The sequence below is a fragment of the Oryctolagus cuniculus genome, chromosome 8, assembly GCF_051225735.1.
Source record: "Oryctolagus cuniculus isolate XC-2025 breed Fujian yellow rabbit chromosome 8, ASM5122573v1, whole genome shotgun sequence".
Taxonomy (NCBI): Eukaryota; Metazoa; Chordata; class Mammalia; order Lagomorpha; family Leporidae; genus Oryctolagus; species Oryctolagus cuniculus.
In genome coordinates this window covers 90066910-90088061 of record NC_142874.1, presented here as the reverse complement: position 1 = coordinate 90088061, position 21152 = coordinate 90066910, and positions in this window count along the sequence as shown.

Genomic DNA, 21152 nt, shown 5'->3' with positions numbered 1-21152 from the left:
TATAAACTAACAGATATTGTATTTGAATCCTAAAGATTGAGATGGAAAAAATGGTGCCATGAATTAGAATGGATCATCTGGCCACCTAAGCCTATTTAGCCTGTAGAACAGATACAAACTTGTAAATGCCATGTCTTCAACAGCAAATTCGATTGAGCACTCCCACACAAACCCCTCCTGCTCCTGAGCCCCCGAGGAGTATAATCCAGATGCATGGAAATTCTTCCTCAATGAAATCGTCCTGCCGTGCTCTTGCTCTCAAACACGGGAGGTTCACAGTCATTTCCAGAATGAGACTGCAGTATCCTGACACAGTTTAAAGACTGAGGACGCAACTGCTATTTCTGATTGTGTTAACCTGTGCATAATTATGTAATTATCTACTAAAATTTAGTCAGAGTGTTGCATATCTAAATCATTAACTTTAACAATTGACAAGCTGCTTTGATTAGTATTTTCATAGCGTAGGATAACATACTTTTGTCAGCGTTCATATGATTAGTTATGATTGGGAATTTGTTTATGCAAAATGTTTTCATTGCCTGTTTGCAGAAAAGGAGAAAGAAGTTAGGGCAGGGGAGTCTGTGTGCCTCCCCCAGCAGACTCCCTAATGATTCAACTCGGGAAAAGTCAATGATGAGAAAAGACACAAAAGGTATATATTATCACTCCTCAAATGGCATATAATTTTAGTGTCAAATGAGAAGAGTCCCTAGAGAATTCAGCTTGGAGAGGGAGGGAATTGGGCTTTCCTTTGGCAAATTAGACTAATAAGGGCATCAGCGTTCATGGTATCAACACAGACTAACACACAGCTCCTAACTTGGCCAGGAAGCCCTTCTAATGGCATTGATCAGCACTGCTGATCTTTTAAGGGAAAGGCATGTCAATATATTTGTTATTTATTTTCTAGCAGAAACACAGCAGCTGCAGCAGTTTTTGAGAGAATTTTCTGACATGTCTGATTTGCTATAGGTCTAGGTGCTATTGACTGTACACACACATTCCTATTAAGCTGGCAGTGCTGAATGCGGCTAGCTATTGAAATAGTAAAATCCTTTAATTTCTTGGCTATGATGCAGCTGTGTGATGCCAAATTTCAAGTCGCTATGGATGACAGTAAGTCCTCAGGACATGCAGCAATGCTTGTCTCTTTGGGCAAATGGCTGGCCTCATTTGTTTAAAATAATTGATTACAAAAAATGACTTAGAGAAATTTTAAAGTAAAATTAAAATCAAGCATACTTCACTGGCTACTATGCATGTATTAGCTTTCCCTTTTGAGGGAATGTGTTTGGGGTAGAGACGGGAGTAATCAAAAGGGTGATACAATCTCATTTAGAATGGAGGGAAAAAGTCTGTGATTTGCTACTGAGATCAGATGGTGAGACCATTCTTCCAAATGGACCCGTGTCTCTCATTATTCTTTCCTTCCTCTCTGAATTTTTATGATGTTGCATTCTAGTGAAAGTGCCTAGAAAGGAATAACTTCATGATATGTTCATCACTTATAGTCTCCCTATCTAAAAGAGAAATAATATTCTAAGTACAGTTTGTTTTTCAAGAGGAATGAAGAATTCTGTACCAAATGAGAGTTTTTTTGTTTATCATACATCATAGGAATGTCGAATTTCACAATCATAAAGTGTTGATCTCTCAAAATCAGACATCTCTGTCTCCATGTCTCACAAGCATGAACATCTGCTACATTTTTCACAATAAGACTCTTCCCCACAATCAGATGCACTACTGTCTTTGAGACCGTAAGCTTAATTACACTGTTTTTAAACCTTCATGATTGAACACACATGCAGCAACACCACTCCCTCACTGCCACTTTAATCTTGTCTTTCCACATCTCTGAATATAAATAGAAGACATGTCTTCTACAATTTTAAGTCATTATCTAGCCCCAATATCATTCTCCTATTCAGTAATTTTTTAAAGATTTATTTATTTGAAAATCAGACTTACACACACACACACACACACACACAGAGAGAGACAGAGCGAGCAAGAGAGGTCTTCCATTCACTCCCCAATTGGCCACGACTCCTGGAACCAATCTGAAACCAGGAGCTTCTTCTGGGTCTCCCATGTGGGTGCAGGGCCCCAAAGATGGGCCATATTCTACTGCTTTCCCAGCCCATAGCAGTGAGCTGGATAGGAAGTGGAGCAGCCAGGAATAGAACCAGCGCCCATATGGGGTGCCAGCACTGCAGGTGGCGGCTGTACCCACTATGCCTCAGTGCCGGACCCATCACCTATTCAATATTAATTCTATCTTTCCTTTCCACAACTTTCTCATGATTCTTTTACCAATTTAACAAACATCTGCCTTTCTGGAATTTTGGAGAAGAAATCCCATTCTACTTCTCTTCTAGATGGTGTTCTAAGTTATCTATTCCATTATGCACAAAAGGGATGGTATTAATGCTTTACGATATTCTTTTCCTTTCTGAATGATCATGCCTTTTCACTATTAATGAGTATAGTGTCTCCTTTCCAAGGCCTACATAGATACAAATGTTTGCAGTGTATTTGGGGTAGCAGTACACATTTCTTTTGTCAGAGGATGACTGTTCTATGACACCAAATACCATAAATAAAAATGAGTTGGAAGTCACCTGGGTATTGTAAGTTAAATGCATCAAAGAGTCCTCTTGCTTGGAAACATCATATTCTATGGGACTATTTTTCAGCCTAAAGCACTAAACTACTTAAATTTCATCTTGTTTTGGGTTTTTAGAGTTTGCTTTAGCTATAACATATTTGAACTCAATTTCTTTTTTTTTTTTTTTTTTTTTTTTGACAGAGTGGACACTGAGAGAGAGACAGAAAGGTCTTCCTTTGCCGTTGGTTCACCCTCCAATGGCCGCCGCGGCTGGTGCGCTGCAGCGGGCGCACCGCGCTGATCCAATGGCAGGAGCCAGGTACTTATCCTGGTCTCCCATGGGGTGCAGGGCCCAAGTACCTGGGCCATCCTCCACTGCACTCCCTGGCCACAGCAGAGAGCTGGCCTGGAAGAGGGGCAACCGGGACAGAAGCCGGCGCCCCGACTGGGACTAGAACCCGGTGTGCCGGCGCCGCAAGGCAGAGGATTAGCCTGTTGAGCTGTGGCACCGGCCCTGAACTCAACTTCTTAGTTGAAACTTGGGTCTGAGATGACGCTCAGGGATGGGATACAATGGAGTTTGGATTGGTGAGAGATGTAAGGATGTTATGAGGAATGACCCAAGGTTAGGTGAAGAAGGGTGAAAGGGGGTACATTCTAAGATATATAAAATCATCCTTTGTTCACACGACTTAGTAACAATAAGTTATGCATATATTTTAGCATGGTTGCTTTTGGCACCAAAATAGTCAAAACGAAAAGAAAACAAAACAAATCTCTTACTTAAGATTTCTTTGTTTTGGAGGACTGTCCTGCACATCACAAAATGTTTAGCAACACCCATAGCCTGTACCTACTGGAAGACAGTAGTCCTTGATGCAGTTGTGAAGACCAAAAAGGTCTCTAGGTACTGCCAAATGTCCCCTGGATGGTATATCCACGTCTAGTTGAGAAGCCCTATTCTAAAAATTTTCTTTAAGTTCTTCAGTGTACTTTTTTCAGTTTTTAAAACTTTTTTTTTTTTTTTTGACAGGCAGAGTGGACAGTGAGAAAGAGACAGAGAGAGAAAGGTCTTCCTTTTTGCCGTTGGTTCACCCTCCAATGGCCGCCGCTGCAGCCGGCGCACCGCGCTGATCCGATGGCAGGAGCCAGGATCCAGGTGCTTTTCCTGGTCTCCCATGGGGTGCAGGGCCCAAGAACTTGGGCCATCCTCCACTGCACTCCCTGGCCATAGCAGAGAGCTGGCCTGGAAGAGGGGCAACCGGGACAGAATCCGGCGCCCCAACCGGGACTAGAACCCGGTGTGCCGGCGCCGCAAGGTGGAGGATTAGCCTGTTGAGCCACGGCGCCGGCCAGTTTTTAAAACTTATAAACATCCTTAAACTTTCTGCCATGTGATGTTCCAGAGAAATGCAAAAGTCCTTAGAGTTTTAACACTCCTCATGCATGACTCATTAGTATTAGGTAGTGTCACCTGACCTAAAGGAAAGTGATGATCAATCCTTTTATAAAGACCTTTATAAAGACCCAGTCATAACTGTCTTCCACAATGGAATCTGGAGTATAACAAGCAAGCACAGGTCAAAGGTCCTTTCCTCCTGTGTTTGGAACACTCTTGCTACAATCACATGATCATCTTTGTCCCCAGGACCTTTTTATTTTTTACATTCAATACTCCATGGACAAAATTCATCACTAGTTGAATTAATAAAGAATTGTTATCTCATAAGAAGAAAACCGGTCTTTTGAGGCATTCTCCAAGAGCTTGTCAGTTTTCTCAGAGACCAATGAGCAGTTTCACCTCTGGATGTAGATAATATTTCCATTTTAGCCAATTCAAAGGTCTATGATAAATTTCTCCTTCATCTAAAAACCCTCACCATGAGCCCTTTTATTTTTCACAGTTCTTAAAAATATGATCTATGTTTAAAGGTTCCAAACAGTATTAAATAATGACAGTGCACAGCTACCTATTAGAATTTTTATGTAGAGTTTTATATACAGTGGATTTATTCTCAAATTTGCAAGGTATATTACTTTCTAGCTGAGAGAAATAATTATTATTCACTTAACATAATTTTACATTTCTAAGGGCAGTCTGGCCTTTCTCTTTCTGATCACATAAGCTTTTCTAAATTTCTTAGGAAATGAAAGGTTCTAAAAATCATAAAAGTTCCTGTTATTTCCTAAACAGCATGCAAAGCTGTTGCATAATCTCAGAAAAAGATAGACAGGACAGACCTTACAAATATATTTAAATCTCTGAAATGTAGACAAGAATATGTAAATTGAAAGTAAATTTATTTTAGTGAACTGGCAAGAAGGAAAAAAATATAGGGCCATATGTTACCATCAGTTTTGCTATGCATATTTGGGGGGGAAGCTTCTTAAGCCAGGCATTTTCAGGCCATAAAATGTCTTCCATAGGTAACCACAACCTGGCAAAAGTATGAAAGTTAGAAATGAGGACAATGTTTTTATTTGTGGCTGAATAACATTGGGAACTTTGTATAGGAAGGATGGAGACAAGGGTGGAATAATTTTACATAAGTGAAAATGGTATCAGTAAGTAAAGGAACTGAGCTTGAAGCAAAAGTTCTTTGTTTCACCTAAATTTTTCCTATTGGTCTCCTCCATCACAGAGGAGAAATATGGAAAAATCTCCCACATAAAGAATGCATGCTCCAACTCACCTACCTGTTCTAGGCACTAAAATAATTTCTTCTCTCATGATGAATGACAACAAAAATATTATAATACACAGGAAACTAGTTGAGTTCTAACTATGACATACATAATAAATTATCTAAATATCATATAAATAATAAGCTTCATGAAAGCAAGTCTTTATCTGTTCTGACTATAGTCTCCAGCAGTGTGCTCAATGACCAGCATTCTGTAAGTACTCAGTAGTTTTTTAAATAAGTGAATGAATATAGTAAATAACAATTGCTTTGTGAATCATCATAGGAGTTTTATGTATTTTAAGTCAATAATTATTCTTTGTGTGTGGAAGGGGGGTATGTGTGTCCTTAGATACTATATATTACTATGAATGATGAAAAATTTTATTTATACATTCCTTTAGTTTTTATAGAGCGTGTTCCCATTGCTTATAACAAATGATTTGAGAAGACAGAATTCAAACTATCTCAGAAGGTAGAATTCTACTCATATTTTCTGAGACAGTGGGATGATGACTACTGAACCTCTAAACTTCTATTTCTCAATCTGTGAAGTTACAATGTCAGCTCTCATGGGCTCCTGTGAAGATTAAATGGACTGACTACAACAAAATTACTTGGCAGAGTGTAAAGTACTAGATAAATGTAAGTTCTATTGGTAAAAGTATCATCAAAGAACAAATAAACTATAAATTATTCACATATTAGCAATTATATAACCTCTATACTCCAATATTTTGGAAGTTTTGAGGCACCAAGTGCAGACACTCAAGAGTCCTGGGTTCCAAATCTATTTTTGCTAGATTTGCTTCAATTCTTCAACTTTCCGAACAGGTCTTCAAAGAGGGAGGTGCCTTTCTCTGAAGGGAGGAGAGAACCTCCACTTTGACTATGACCGTGTCTAAACAAGATAAGAGTCGGAGAACTCAAGGGGCTTCCATAGCCTTGGAAACTCATGACTGGTGCATAGGGAGATTACTGATGCCATAGACAGGAGTGTCAATTTGTAAAGTCAACAACAGGAGTCACTGTGCACTTACTCCTCATGTAGGATCTCTGTCCTTAATGTGCTGTACATTGAGGCTTAATGCTATAACGAGTACTCAAACAGTATATTTCACTTTGTGTTTCTATGGGGGTGCAAACGATTGAAATCTTTACTTAATGTACACTAAACTGATCTTCTGTAAAAAAAAAAAAAAAAAAAAAAAAGAAATTATCAATTCCCAACTTGACTCTCACTGGGATTAAACATGACAATAGGTCTGATCTGATTTCATCATCATTTAAAAAAAATCATCTATTATTTTTCACTTTATGTTTCTGTGTGGGAGCAAACTGTTGAAATCCTTACTTAAGGTATACTAAGCTGATCTTCTGCATATTAAGATAATCGAAAATGAATCTTGATGTGAATGGAAGGGGAGAGGGAGTGGGAAAGGGGAGGGTTGTGGGTGGGAGGGACGGTATGGGGGGGGGAAGCCATTGTAACCCATGAGTCGTACTTTGGAAATTTATATTCATTAAATAAAAGATAAAAAAAAAATTCTTCAACTTTCCGTACCTCAGTATCACCATCTGTATAGTGGGGCCATCAAAAATTTCCTGGGGTTCCTTTATGTTTTAATATTTTATGATTCTATAACAGAAAAATATTAATGAGGTATCTAGAAAAAAATCCAAAAATGCAATACAAGAATTGGGGAAACTTTTAGAAAAAAACAAAGGGAGTATAATTATTTATTTCCCAACAGTCTTTTTGTCCTGTCTTCACTCTGCTCATTACTACAGAGATCAGTGGAACTCAGTTTAACTTTGCTCCACAATGGGAGACACTGCAAGGAACTCTTCAGACACAGATAAACAGCCCAGTAGTACCTAAGACCTAGAGCTCAATAGAGAAAACTTTCACCAAAGAAGAACAAGCTCCAGTGGAAAAAAATTCTCCTCTTCTATTCCTCCAGTAGATAATTCTGAGGAATTCTACAGAGCTGTTCAGAGGACTGAAGAGGACTGAAACTAGGACTAAAGCCTAGTTTCTCAACTCAAGAACGTGGGGACACCACCTTACCAAAAAGATATACACAGACTGAAAGTGAAAGGAGGTCGGCACCGCGGCTCAATAAGCTAATCCTCCACCTAGCGGCACACCGGGTTCTAGTCCCAGTCGGGGCGCCAGATTCTTTCCAGGTTGCCCTTCTTCCAGGCCAGCTCTCTGCTGTGGCCCGGGAAGGCAGTGGAGGATGACCCAAGTGCTTGGGCCCTGCACCCCATGGGAGACCAGGAAAAGCACCTGGCTCCTGCCTTCGGATCAGTGTGGTGCGCAGGCCGCAGCGCGCCAGCCATGGCGGCCATTGGAGGGTGAACCAACAGCAAAAGGAAGACCTTTCTGTCTCTCTCACTCACTATCCACTCTGCCTGTCAAAAAAAAAAAAAAAAAAGTGAAGAAAGTGAAAGGATGGAAGTATATATTCCATGCAAATGGAAATCAAAAATGAGCAACAGTAGCCATACTAATAGCAAACAAAATACACTTTAAGACAAAAAATGTCAAAAGAGACAAAGGGTATCATGTAATGATTAAGAGATCAATTCAACAGGAAGATGTGACTATAGTAAATGTATATGCGTCCAATGCCAGGGTGCCAGACTATTTAAAACAAATGCTAATGGATCTAAAGAGAGTCATACAAGACAAAAAAAATCAGTGAAAAAACAACAGAGCTGATGCACTTAATTGAAATCTACACAACATTTCATCCCACAGATTCAGAATATGCATTCTTTTTATCAGTGCAAGGAACTTTCTCTAGGATCAACCATATAATAGGCCATAAAGCAAATCCCAACAAATTAAGAAAAAACTGATTTGTATCATGTGTCTTTTCAGACTACAATGAATGAAGCTGGAAATTAACAATATAAGAAATTCTAGAAAAATATATTAATGTATGGAGACTGAATAACATGCTCCTGAATGAAGAATGGGCATAGAAGAAATGAAAAAGGAAATTAAAAGAATTCCTAGAAATGAATGAAGATGCCAACACAATATATCAAAATCTATAATATACAGCAAAAGCAGTGTTAAGAGGAAAGTTTATAGAAATTAGTGCCTATATCAAGAAATTGGACAGGCAGCAAATAAATGATCTAGTACTACATCTCAAGGATCTAGGAAAACCAGAACAAACCAAATAATTAGTAGGAGGAAAGAAATAATTAAATTTAGAAAATATAATTGAAACAACAAAAGATATAAAAGATCAGTAAAATGAAGAGCTGAATTTTGAAAAATGAATGAAACTAGTACACCATTGGACCAACAAACCAGAGAGACAGAGGGATGCAAATTAATAAAATCAGAGATGAAAAAGGAGATGTGATATAGATAGCACATAAATTAAAAAATCATCAGGAATTACTACAAACAGCTATTTCCCAACAAATGTGAAAATCCAGAAGAAATGTATATATTTCTGGACATATGTAACCTAAACAGATCAATAACAAACATGGAGATTGAATCAGTAGTAAAGACTCTCCCAACAAAGAAAAGCCAAGGATGCATGACTTCACTGCTGAATTCTATCAGACTTTATAAGAACTAATCACAATTATTCTCAAACTATTCAAAACAATTGAAAAGGAGTAAATTGAGAATTGAAGAAATATAACTCAGCACAATCAAGGCAATATATGACAAACCCATATATTGAATAGGGAGTAGCAGTATATTGAATAGGGAAAAACTGAAAGAATTTCCAATAAGATCTGGAACCAGACAAGGATGCCCACTCTCATTACCATTGAATATAATCCTGGAAGGTTTAGCCAGAGCCATTAGGCAAGAAAAAGAAATCAAATGGATCCAAATTGGGAGAGAGGAAGTAAAATTATCCCTGTTTGCATGACATGATCCTACACGTAGGGGAACCTGTGGGGAGCAACTGGGAGCAACTCGGACTAGACTAAGTTACTGGAATTAAGACTTATTCTATGCATCTGCTCTCCCACAATATGGCGCTGGGAGAGGAGGAAACAGCTTCTACACAGCTGCCTCCAGTTCAACCAATAAACTGTAGGACCTGCTCCTGATTGGAGGAGAGCAGCGTACTCGGCGTGTGGGTAGCAGAGTTGGGGTTGGTGGAAGAGGACTATAAAGGAGGAGAGAGACAACATGCACCGGGAACATCTATCTGAAGGAACACCTGTGCAGCCCCCGAGAGAGCTGGCTGGTGGTGTGCCGCTCCCCTGCGGAAGTGGGGAAAGTGGCAGGGGGAACCGCCCTTCCACGGAGGTGGAAGGGACGGTAGCCAACCCGGGAAGAACCAGCAGCAAACCCGGGGAGGGCCGAGCAGACAAAAGAACAGCGCAGGGTCCTGTGTCGTTCCTCCACGAAGACGGGGAGCGACAGGAACCAACAGATACCACTAAGAGATTATTGGAACTAGCAAGAGATTTTGGTGAAGTTGCAGGATATTAAATCAACACACAAAAATCAATAGATTTGCATATATAAAAAAATGGCATGATTAAGAACCTGTAAGATCAGTCTTATCCACAATAGTTACATAAATTTTAAATACATTGGGATGAATTTAACCACTAATATGAAAGATATATACAAAGAAAATTACAAAACATTAAGGAAAGAAATAGAAGAGACACACAAACATTAAAATCTTCCATATTCATGGATTGGAAAAATTAAGATCATCAAAATGTCCATACTACTCAAAGCAATTTACAAATTCAATGTGATCCCAATCAAAATACCAAAGAGGTTTTTCTCAGATCGGGAAAAAATGACCCTAAGATTCATATGTAATCACAAGAGACCCTGAAGGGCTAAAGCAAACCTAAACAATAAAAATAAAACTGGAAGCATTAAAATACCAGATCGCAAGACATACTACAGGGTAGTTACATCATAACAGCCTGGAACTGACATAGAATAGACATGTGGAACAATGCAACAGATTAGTGACTCCAGAAATTAATCCATGCATCTATAACCAACTAATTTTTGACAAACAAGCTTAAATCATTTCCTGTTGAAAGGGCAGTCTCTTCAATGAATGGTTTTGGAAAAACTGGATCTCTGTATGCAAATATATGATCCTTCCCTTATACTTTATACAAAATCACTTTGCAATTGATCAGGATCTATATCTAGGGCCTAAAACTATGAAGTTACTAAAGGAAAACACAGGAGAAACACTTTACAACATTGGCTTAGGCAAAGACTTTTTAGATAAGACCCTAGAAGCACAGCAGTTAAAACAGTTAGACAATGGAATTACATCAAGCTGAGAACCTTCTGCACTGAAAGGAAACATTAAAAAATGTAAAGAGGCAACTGACAGAATGGGAGAAAGCAGCTGCAAACTATGCATCTGAAAAGCATTAATATCAAGGATATATAAGGAGCTCAAAAATCTCAGTAACAACAAAACAAAAAATCTAGTTAAGAAATGCACCAAGGACATGAACAGGCATTTTTCAAAGGATAAAACACAAATGGCAAACAAACACATAAAAAGAGGCTCAGGATCACTTGCCATCAGGTAATTGCAACTCAAAATCACAATGAGGTTTCATCACACCCAAGTTAGAATAGTTATCATCCAAAAAATCAAAAAATAAGATGCTGGTGAGGATGTAGAAAAAAGGTACCCTAATCTACTACTGGTAGGAATGTAAACTAATACAACCATTATAGAGGACAGTCTGGAGATTCCTCAAAAATCTGAAAATAGATATAGCATATGATTTAAAAATATGCAATAGAGAAGCACCAGATTACTTTCAGAAGATCTCCAGTTAGACTAATAGCTGACTTCTCATCAGAAACCCTAATATCAAGGAGAAAATGGTGAGATATAGTCCAAGTAAGACCAAAAAAAGCTGTCAACCCAGAATTCTATATTCTTCAAAGCTCTCATTTATGAATGAAGGTGAAATAAAACCTTTCATAACAAACAGAAATTCAAAGAATTTGTCACCACCCATCCAGCCTTATAAAAGATGATTAAGCATGTGCTACACACAGAAACAGAAACATGGTTATCAGCACAAAAACGGGTGAAGGCAGAATATCTCCCAGTAAAAGTACAAACAAAAACCAAAGTAAACAATAGGAAAATCTATGGGCAAAGTCGTTACTTATCAATAGTCAACTTGAGCATAAATGGCCTCAACTCTACAGTTAAAAGAAACAGACTGTCTGAATGTATTAAAAAAAAAAATCATCTCTTTTCTGCCTACAAGAAACAAATCTCACGTAAATTGAGCCATGAAGACAAAGAAAACCTAAACAGAAAATAACCAAGTAAGAAATTTAATCAATAAGATAGACCCTTCCAATAAAGAAAAGCCCAGGACCAGATGGCTTCACTGCTGAATTCTAGCAGATTTTTAAAGAAGAACTAACTCCAATTCTTCTCAAGTTATTTAAAACAATAAAAAGGGAGGGAACCCTACTAAAATATTTCTATGAAGCCAGCAACACCTTAATTCCTAAGCCTGAAAAAGAAGCAACAGAGAAAGAGAATTACAGACGAATTTTTCCCTGATGAACACAGAAACAAAAATCCTCAACAAAATTCTAGCCAGCTAATTCAATAACACATCAGAAAGATCATCCAACAAAACCAAGTGGAATTTATCATTGGTATACAGGGATAGTTCAAAATTCACAAATCAATTTGATACATAACATTATCAAATTGATGAACAAAAACCATATGATTGTCTCAATAAATATAGGGAAAGAATTTGAAAAAATACAACAATCTTTCATGATAAATTCTAAGCAAATTGGATATAGAAGAAACAGTCCTCAATACAACCAAGGCAATTTACTACAAAATCACTGCCAGCATGCTATTGAATGGAGAAAAGTTGGAAGCATTCCCACTGAGATCCAGAACCAAAGATGCCTAGTCTCACCACTGCTATTCAATATAGTCCTGGAAGTTGTAGCCAGAGCCATTAGGCAGGAAAAAGAAATCAAAGAGATAAAAACTGGGAAAGAGGAAGTCAAAGTATCACTATATGCAGGTAATATGATTCTATAAATACGGGAAGCAAAAGAATTCCACTAAGAGACTACTGGGACTCATAGAAGAGTTTGATAAAATAGCAGGATATAAATAAGCACAAAAAAAGTCAATAAACAGACAATGCCATGGCTGAGAAAGAATTTCTTTCTTTTTTTTTTTTTTGACAGAGTAGACAGTGAGAGAGACAGAGACAGAGAGAAAGGTCTTCCTTTTCCGTTGGTTCACCCTGCAATGGCCGCTGTAGCCGGCACACTGTGCTGATCCGAAGCCAGGAGCTAGGTGCCTCTCCTGGTCTCCCATGCGGGTGCAGGGCCCAAGCAATTTGGCCATCATCCACTGCACTCCTGGGCCACAGCAGAGAGCTAGACTGGAACAGGAGCAACTGGAACAGAATTGGGCGCCCCGACCGGGACTAGAACCCGGTGGGCCAGCGCCGCAGGCAGAGGATTAGCCTAGTGAGCCACGGTGCCGGCCAAGAAAGAATTTCTAAGATCAATCCCATTTTCAATAGCTACAAAAAAAAGAAAAATACCTTGGAATAAATTTAACCAAGTATGTCAAAGATCTATGATGAGAATTACAAAACATTAGATAAAGAAATAGAAGACATTATGATCAATTGTGAACAGAAGTTGATCACTGGGACTAGTGAGATGGCATTGGTACATGCCACCTCGATAGGATTGAATTCGAATCCCCTGGTATGTTTCTAACTCTACCGTTTGAGGTAAGTCAGCTTGAGCATGTCCCGAATTGCACATCTCTTCCCTCTCTTATTCCCACTCATATTTAACAGTGAGCACTTTTCAGTTAAGTTTCAGCACTTAAGAAGAATTGCGTATTGATTACAGTATTCAACAAAAGTATTAAGTAGAACAAACAAAAAAAAATACTAAGAGGGATAACATATTAAGCTGCTCATCAACAGTCAGGATGAGGGCTGATCAAGTCACCATTTCTCATAGTGTTCATTTCACTTTAACAGGTTTCCTTTTTGTTGCTCAGTTAGTTGTCACCTATCAAGGAGAACAAGTGGTATTTGTCCCTTTGGGATTGGGATCACATAAGCAAGAATAGTGTCTGCAAATACTAGCTGATAGAATAAAAAAGGGAGAGAATGATCCAACATGGGAAGAGGGATACACAGCAGACCCATAGAATGGCAGATGTCCTAAACAGCACTCTGGCCTCAGAATAATCAGCCCTTAAGGCAGGCGGATCTGGCTAAAAAGCCCATGAGAGTATTTCAGCCATGGAAAGCCAAGACACTCTGGGGAGAAAAAAAAAAAAAAAACTAAATGAAAGATCTCCGCGAGTGAGATCCCAGTGGAAAGAACTGGTCATCAAAGAAGGAGGTACCTTTCTCTGAAGGGAGGAAAGAGCTTCCACTTTGACCATGGCCTTGTCTAAAAATGATCAGAATCAGGGAACTCAGGGGGCTGCCATAGCCTTGGCAGCTCATGACAAGAGCCTAGGGTGATTACTGAGGCCATAAACAAGAGTGTCAATTTGTTAAGTCAACAACAGGAGTCACTGTGCACTTACTCCTCATGTAGGATCTTTGTCCTTAGTGTGCTGTACATTGAGATTTAATGCTATAACTGGTACTCAAACAGCATTTTTCACTTTATGTTTCTGTGTGGGAGCAAACTGTTGAAATCTTTACTTAATGTATGCTAAACTGATCTTCTGTATATAAAGAGAATCGAAAATGAATCTAGATGTGAACTGAAGGGGAGAGGGAGTGGGAAAGGGGAGGGTTGCGGGTTGGAGGGATGTTATGGGGGGGAAGCCATTGTAATCCATAAGCTGTACTTTGGAAATTTATATTCATTAAATAAAAGTTAAAAAAATTAAAAAAAAGAAATATCAAAAAAAAAGAAATAGAAGACACACAAAAAATGGAAAAATTCCACATTCATGGATTGGAAGATCAATATCATCAAAACGTCCATAATTCCAAAAGCAATTTTCAGATTCAATGCAGTACTCATCAAATTACCAAGGATATTCTTTTCAGGAATAAAAAAAATGAGGCTGAAATTCATATCAAAACACTGAAGCGCCCTAATAGCTAAAGCAATCTTGTTCAACAAAAACAAAGCTAGAGGCATCACAATACCAGATTTCAAGTCATTCTACAGGACAGTCATAATCAAACAGCCTAGTACTGGTACAGAAGCAGATGGATAGATCAATGGAAAAGAATAGAAACACCAGAAATCAATCCTTGCATCTACAAACAACTTTTCTTTGACAAAGGAGCTAAAACCAATTCCTGGAGCAAGGACAGTCTCTTCAGCAAATGGTGCTCGGAAAACTTGATTTCCACATGCATAAGTATGAAACTAGATCCCTACCTTACATCTTACACAAAAATCTACTCAACATATATTAAAGACCAAAATCTATGACCTGATACCATCAAATTATTAGACAAAAATGGGGAAATTCTGCAAGACTTTGGCATAGGCAAAGAGTTCTTGGAAAAGATCCCAGAGGCACAGGAAATCAAATTCAAAATTAACAAATGGGATTCATCAAATTGAGAAATTTCTGTACTGCAAAAGAAATACTCAGCAAAGTAAAAATCAACCAAAAGAATGGGAAAAATTATTTGCAAACTATACAACTGATAAAGGATTATTTGCCAGAATATATAAAGAAATCAAGAAACTCAACAACAACAAAACAAACAACTCTGCTAAGAAATGGGCACAGAACTTAAACATTTTTCAAAAGAGGAAATCCAAATGGCCAATAGATACATGACAAAATGTACAGGATCACTAGCCTTCAGGGAAATGCAAATCAAAACCACAATGAGGTTTCACCTCACCCTAGTTAGAATGGCTTTCATATAGAAATCAACAAACAACAAATACTGGTGAGTATTTGGGGGAAAAGATACCCTAATCTACTGTTGGTGGGAATGTAAACTGGTAAAGCCACTATAGAGGATAAGATAGAGATAGCTCAGATATCTGAATATATACCTATGATATGACCCATCCAGCTCAATCATGGGAATTTACCCAAGGGAAATGAAATCAGTATTTGAAGGCCAGTGCCGCGGCTCACTAGGCTAATCCTCCGCCTTGCAGCGCTGGCACACAGGGTTCTAGTCCCAGTTGGGGCGCCGGATTCTGTCCCGGTTGCCCCTCTTCCAGGCCAGCTCTCTCCTGTGGCCAGGGAGTGCAGTGGAGGATGGCCCAAGTGCTTGGGCCCTGCACCCCATGGGAGACCAGGAAAAGCACCTGGCTCCTGCCATCGGATCAGCGCGGTGCACTGGCCGCAGCGCGCCGGCCGCGGCGGCCATTGGAGGGTGAACCAACGGCAAAGGAAGACCTTTCTCTCTGTCTCTCTCACTGTCCACTCTGCCTGTCAAAAAAAAAAAAAAAAAAAGAAATCAGTATTTGAAAGAGTTATCCATATCCCCATGTTTATTGCAGCTCAATTCACAATAGCTAAGACATGGAATCAACCCAATGCCCATCATTTGAGGACTAGATAAAGAAATTATGGGATATATACACCATGGAATACTACACAGTAGTAAAAAAGAAAAAAATCTGGTCCTTTGCAACAGAATGCATAAAACTGGAAAACATCATACTTGGTGAAATAAGCCAGTACCAAAAGGACAAATAAAATATGTTCTCCCTGGCCTGTGATAACCAATAGAGCACGTAAAAGGTAATCTATGGAAGTGAAATTGACACTTTGAGAAGCAATGACTTTGAACAGGTCTTATCTCAACTGTTGAGAAATAGTTTTTTTTTCTTTTTTTATACTATTTATTGAACTTTTTTTCTATTATTATTCTTTTTTTATTTCATAAATATAAATTTCCAAAGTAAAGTTTATAGATTACAATGGCTTCCCCCACCCTTAATTTCCTCCCACTCACATGCCTCCCATCTCCCACTTCCTCTCCCATTCCATTCACATCAAGATTCATTTTTAATTATCTTTATATACAGAATATTGATTTAGTATATATTAAGTAAAGATTTCAACAGTTTGTACCCAAACAGAAACACAAAGAGTAAAATAATGTTTCAGTATTAGTTATAGCATTATTTCACATTGGACAACACATTAAGGATAGATCCCACATGAGAAGTAAGTACACAGTGACTCCTGTTGTTGACTTAACAATTTGACACTCTTGTTTATGGTGTCAGTAATCTCTCTAGGCTCTAGTCATGAGTTACCAAGGCTATGGAAGCCTTTTGAGTTTGCCGACTTCGATCTTATTCTGACAGGGTCATCGTCAAAGTGGAAGTTCTCTCCTCCCTTCAGAGAAAGGTACCTCGCTCTTTGATGGCCCCGTTTTATTCACTGGGATCTCATTCACAGACATCATTCATTTAGGTCTTCTTTTTTTTTTATTTTTTTTTTATTTTTTTTATCCAGAGTGTCTTAGCCTTATATGCCTAAAATACTCTCCTGGGCTCTTCAGCCAGATCCAAAAGCCTTAAGGTCTGATTCTGAGGCCAGAGTGCTATTTAGGTCATCTGCCATTCTATGAGTCTGCTCTGTATCCCACTTCCCATGTTGGATAGTTCTCTCCCTTTTTGATTCTATCAGTTAGTATTAGCAGATACTAGTCGTATTTGTGTGATCCCTTGACACTTAGACGGATCAGTGTGATCAGCTGTGGACAGAAATTGATCCCTTGGACTAGTTAGATGGCATTGGTACATGCCACCTTGATGGGATTGTATTGGAATTCCCTGGCACATTTGTAACTCTACCATTTGGGGCAAGTCCGATTGAGCATGTCCCAAATTGTACATCTCCTCCCTCTCTTATTCCCACTCTTATATTTAACAGGGATTACTTTTCAGTTAAAATATCAACACCTAAAAATAATTGTGTATTAATTACAGAGTTCTACCAATAGTACTAGAACAAAAAAAAAATACTAAAATGGATAAAGTATTACATTGTACATCAACAGACAGGACAAGAGCTGATCAAATCACTGTTTCTCATAATGTCCATTTCACTTCAACAGATTTCCCCTTTGGTGCTCAGTTAGCTGTCGCCATTCAGGGAGAAGATATGATATTTGTCCCTTTGGGACTGGCTTATTTCACTCAGCATGATGTTTTCCAAATTCCTCCATCTTGTTGCAAATGACTGTGTTTCGTTGTTTTTGACTGCTGTATAGTATTCTAGAGTACATGTCCCATAATTTCTTTATCCAGTCTACTGTGGATGGGCATTTGGGTTGGTTCCAGGTCATAGCCATTGTGAATTGAGCTGCAATAAACATTAATGTGCAGACAGCTTTTTGGTTTGCCAATTTCATTTCCTTTGGGTAAATTCCAAGGAGTGGGATGGCTGGGTTGAATGGTAGGGTTATATTCAGGTTTCTGAGGAATCTCCAGACAGACATCCATAGTGGCTTAACCAGTTTGCATTCCCACCAACAGTGGGTTAGTGTCCCTTTTTCCCCACATCCTCTCCAGCATCTATTGTTGGTAGATTTCTGAATGTGAGCCATTCTAACTGGGGAGAGGTGAAACCTCATTGTGGTTTTGATTTGCATTTCCCTGATGGCTAGTGATCTTGAACATTTTTTCATGTGTCTGTTGGCCATTTGGATTTCCTCTTTTGTAAAATGTCTATTGAGGTCCTTGGCCCATCTCTTAAGTGGGTTGTTTGTTTTGATGTTGTGGAGTTTCTTGATTTCTTTGTAGATTGTGGTTATCAACCCTTTCTCAGATGCATAGTTTGCAAATATTTTTTTCCATTCTGTTGGTTGCCTCTTTATTTTCCTGACTGTTTCTTTTGCAGTACAGAAACTTCTCAATTTGATTCAATCCCAAATGTTAATTTTTGCTTTACCTGCCTGTGCTTCTGGGGTCTTTTCCAAGAAGTCTTTGCCGGTACCTATATCTTGCAGGGTTTTTCCTTTGCTCTCTAATAATTTGATGGTGTCAGGTTGTAGATTTAAGTCTTTAATCCATGTTGAGTGAATTTTTGTGTAAGGTGAAAGATAGTGGTCTTGCTTCATGCTTCTGCATGAATTTTCCCAGTAGCATTTATTGAATAGACTGTCCTTACTCCAGGGATTGGTTTTGGATCCTTGATCAAATATAAGTTGTCTGTAGATGTTTGGATTGATTTCTGGTGTTTCAATTCTGTTCAATTGGTCTATTCATCTGTTTCTGTACCAGTACCATGCTGTTTTGATAACAACTGCCCTGTAATGTGTCCTGAAATCTGGTATTGTGATGCCTCTGGCTTTGTTTTTGTTGTACAAGATTGCTTTAGGTATTAGAGGTCTCCTGTGTCTGCATATGAATTTCAGCATCATTTTTTTCCAGATCTGCAAAGAAGGTCTTCGGTATCTTGATTGGTATCGCATTGAATGTATAAATTGCTCTGGGAGAATGGACATTTTGATGATATTGGTTCTGCCAATTCATAAACATGGAATATTTTTTGGTATCCTCTTCTATTTCTTTCTTTAAGGTTTTGTAATTTTCATCGTAGAGATCTTTAACCTCCTTGGTTAAGTTTATTCCAAGGTATTTGATTGCTTTTGTAGCTATTGTGAATAGGATTGATCTTAGCAATTCTTCCTCAGCCATGGCATTGTCTGTGTATATAAAGGCTGTTGATTTTTGTGCATTGATTTTATATGCTCTACTTTGCCAAACTCTTCTATGAGTTCCAATCATCTCTTAGTAGAGTTCTTTGGATCCCCTAAATAAAGAATCATATCATCTGCAAAGAGGGATAATTTGAGTTCTTCCTTCCCAATGTGTATCCCTTTAATTTCTTTTTCTTGCCTAACAGCTCTGGTTAAGACTTCCAGAATTATATTGAATAGCAGTGGTGAGAGTGGGCATCCCTGTCTGGTACCAGATCTCAGTGGAAATGCTTCCAACTTTCCCCATTCAATAGGATGCTGGCTGTTGGTTTTTCATAAATTGCTTTGATTGTATTGAGGAATGTTCCTTCCATACCCAGTTTGCTTAGAGTTTTCATCATGAAACGGTGTTATATTTTATCAAATGCTTTCTCGGCATCTATTGAGATAATCATACAGTTTTTCTTCTGAAGTCTGTTAATGTGGTGTGTCACACTGATTGTTTTGCGAACACTGAACCATCCCTGCATACCAGAAATAAATCACACTTGGTCTGGGTGGATGATCTTTCTGATGTGTTGTTGCATTCTATTGGCCAGAATTTTTTTGAGGATTTTTACATCTATGTTCACCAGGGATATTGGTCTGTAATTCTCTTTCAATGTTGCATCTTTTTCCGGCTTAGGAATTAAGGTGATGCTGGCTTCACAGAAAGAATTTGGGAGGATTCCCTCTTTTTCCATTGTTTTGAATAGTTTGAGGAGAATTGGAGTTAGTTCTTCTTTAAATGTCTGGTAGAATTCAGCAGTGAATCCGTCGCTCCCCCTCTTCGTGGAGGAACGACACTAAACCCTGCCTGGGCTTCATATCCGAGTCACGGCACCATTATGTCGCTCCCCCTCTTCGTCGAGGAACGACACAGGACCCTGCGCTGTTCTTTTGTCTGCTCGGCCATCCCCGGGTTTGCTGCTGGTTCTTCCCGGGCTGGCTGCCGACCCTTCCACCTCCGTGGAAGGGCGGTTCCCCCTGCCACTTTCCCCACTTCAGCGGGGGAGCGGCACACCGCCGGCCGGCTCTCTCGGGGGCTGCACAGGTGTTCCTTCAGATAGATGTTCCCGGTGCATATTGTCTCTCTCCTCCTTTATAGTCCTCTTCAGCCAATCCCAACTCTGCTACCCACACGCCGAGTACACTGTTCTCCTCCAATCAGGAGCAGGATCAGCTCCTGCAGGTCATCACTCAAGTTGGCCAGAGGCAGCTGCGAGAAGTTGTTACTCCCTTCTCAGCGCCATATTGTGGGAGAGCAGATGCATAGAATAAGTCTTAACTCCAGTAACAGTCTAGTCCGAGTTGCTCCCCACATGAATCCATCTGGTCCTGGGCTTTTCTTTGTTGGGAGGGCCTTTATTACTGTTTCAATTTCTGTCTCAGTTATGGGTCTGTTTAGGTTTTCTATGTCTTCCTGGTTCAATTTAGGTAGGTTGCATGTGTCCAGGAACCTATCCATTTCTGATAGATTTCCATGTTTGCTGGCATACAAGTCCTTGTAGTAATTTCTGATGATTCTTTTTATTTCTGGGGTGTCTGTTGTTACATTTCCTTTTTCAACTCTGATTTTATTGATTTGGGTCTTTTCTCTTCTTTTTTTTATTTAGTCGAGCCAATGGATGTCAATTTTGTTTATTTTTTTCAAAAAACCAGCTCCAGGTTTGGCTGATATTTTGGATTTTTTTTTTTTTTGGATTAAATCCTGTTGATTTCTTCTCTGATTTTAATTATTTCTCTTCTTCTACTAGATTTGGGTCTGGTTGGCTGCAGATTTTCTAGGTCCTTGAGATGAATTGAAAGCTCATCTATTTGGTGCCTTTCCAATTTCTTGATGTAGGCACCTATTGATATAAACTTTCCTCTTAACACTGCTTTTGCTGTATCCCATAAGTTTTGGTATGTTGTGCTGTTACCCTCATTTACTTCCAGAAAATTTTTGATTTCTCATTTAATTTCTTCTATGACCCATTGTTCATTCAGGAACATGTTTTTCAATTTCCATGTGTTTGCATATGCTCTAGAGATTCCTGAGTTGCTAATCTCCAACTTTATTCCTCTATGGTCTGAGAAGCTGCATGGTATGATTCTAATTCTTTTGAATTTGCTGAGACTTGCTTTATGGCGTAGTA